Source organism: Buceros rhinoceros, unplaced genomic scaffold (genome assembly GCF_000710305.1).
Source record: "Buceros rhinoceros silvestris isolate BGI_N320 unplaced genomic scaffold, ASM71030v1 scaffold22488, whole genome shotgun sequence".
Taxonomy (NCBI): Eukaryota; Metazoa; Chordata; class Aves; order Bucerotiformes; family Bucerotidae; genus Buceros; species Buceros rhinoceros.
The window spans coordinates 2,837-4,790 of NW_010426633.1; positions in this window are offsets into that span (position 1 = coordinate 2,837).

Below are 1,954 nucleotides of genomic sequence, written 5' to 3' on the forward strand. Positions count from 1 at the left end.
GGAGGGGGCAGATTTATCTGCAGTGTTTATGTAAAGCTGAGGACCTGCGGGGAGAGGATGTGTGTGGGAACAGTTTCCTCCAGCCTATGTGGGGGCCCCTGTCTGGAAGCAGACACCCTTATGTGCATAGAGGAGAGGGCAGAGGGCACGGCTCGGGTAAAGGAGCCAGCAAATCCAGACGTGCAGATCAGTGCTGCACGTCCCATTGGTACACCTGCACCGGGCCACGAGACTGAAAACTCAGCTCAAAGGGGAGCTCAGCACTACTAAGCTTGGTGCTGCCTTTGGAAGCAGCCTCATCCTCAGCGGGAACGGGGTCACCTTGCTGCACTGCAGGAGCCTGGGAGGCTGCGGTTCACTGGTGCCAGCTCTGCCAGTCGTGAGCTGAGCTTGAGCCTGAAGCAAGGTCAGAAATCTCCATGCCTGGGACACAAGGATGCCCTGGCTCACTGTGCCTGCATCCCCTGTACCCAGAGCTGGCCAAGACACGGCAGGGACTGGCTCTTTTCCGGGCAGGGAATATGACTTTCCCTCTGGGAAGAAAGCTGGTCTCTGCAGAGATCACTTCTGTCTTCTGTGTTGACCCCAGCTGCTTCTCTTCCCGGTGACTTTGCAGGGACAGAGACCCGGGCTGCGCCTTCCCTCACTGGTGGGAGCAGGGGCTGCAGGTGCCTTTGCTCCTGCGGGCTGCTCTCCTGGCTGAGTCTTGCAAAGCGCCCTGGGCTGTTTGCAAAGCACGGGCACGCAGAGCTGTGCTGGAGGGGCTGCACCCTGCTCTGTGCTGTACAGCAGTTGTGAGCCCCCGCGCAGACAAGAGCCAGGGTCAGAGCCCCTGTGGAGAATCAGCGTATTCTTCTCTCGTGCTTATCCCAGGCAGATTCCCATCCTCCCGGAAACATAAGCCACCATCATCCATAATTCATCAGGTGCTCAACTTCATCAAGGAGCCACCTGACACCCGGGCTGGGTGCTCCACCCTCCTCCCAGGGTGGGAAAGTGCCGGTCTGGGCATCCCAAGGAGCCACTGCAGGAAGCGCGTCCGGTTTCCTTGGCCTCGGGGTGGGTGATCCTTCTCTCGCAGAGGCAGATTCAACAAGGACTCTGGTGTCTCTGCTTCCCTTTTCATAAATAAACATCTGCTTCTCATCTCTTCAGGAAGTTTAAGCCATTGTAAAGCCAAATATAAAACTGAAGGAGTGTTTTTAAGTAGCAGTGAGCTGATTGCTCCATTTCTGTTTTCTGAGGCATCAACAGTAGCCCACAGAATGCACTTGCGATAAAAACATTGTGGGACAATGACTTTAATGCCTAAAATTTGCATTGAACGTGTGTGTACACGTGTGCGAGTGTGCAGCAGAAGCTGTGCAGGATTCAGGCTGGGCTCTCTGCCTGCTCACTGAGAAATCCTGCAGAATACAGAGTCATCCCCTCCCATTTATAGCTCGTTCACCAAATCCTCTCACATCTTTTAAGTACCAAAAAGAATCTGTCTTTTTCCAGCACAGCTCCAGAGCAACAGGCAGTTCCTTTTTTACCTGTTTTAAGTTCTCACAGTTGATGTGAGTGAACTCCGCTGTATAAAGATAGCAAGAGAGGATAAAAAATAGCATCAGCACTCCCTGCCTTCTCTCAGCCACACCTTTCTACTGTCAGTGGTACAGCAACGGCATGACAAGTAATAGGACACATACGTGAGTGGTGGAGAGAGGCATGTGCTGTGCTCCGGTATCGCAGCCCTTCCCAGCTCCCTTCTCCGCAGCGCGCCAGCGTGGCCTGGCAGCACAGCTCCACCGCCTCTTCCTTGCCAGAGGCTTACTAGGGAGGAGGGAGGGAGGTGCAAAACTTGCATTTATTCGCACTCTGCAAAGGAATAAATTTAAGAGCACAAGGACAAAACCTCCGACTTTCACACCTAAACAAAGGGACTAAATCCTCTCCAAAGCAAACTCTGCTG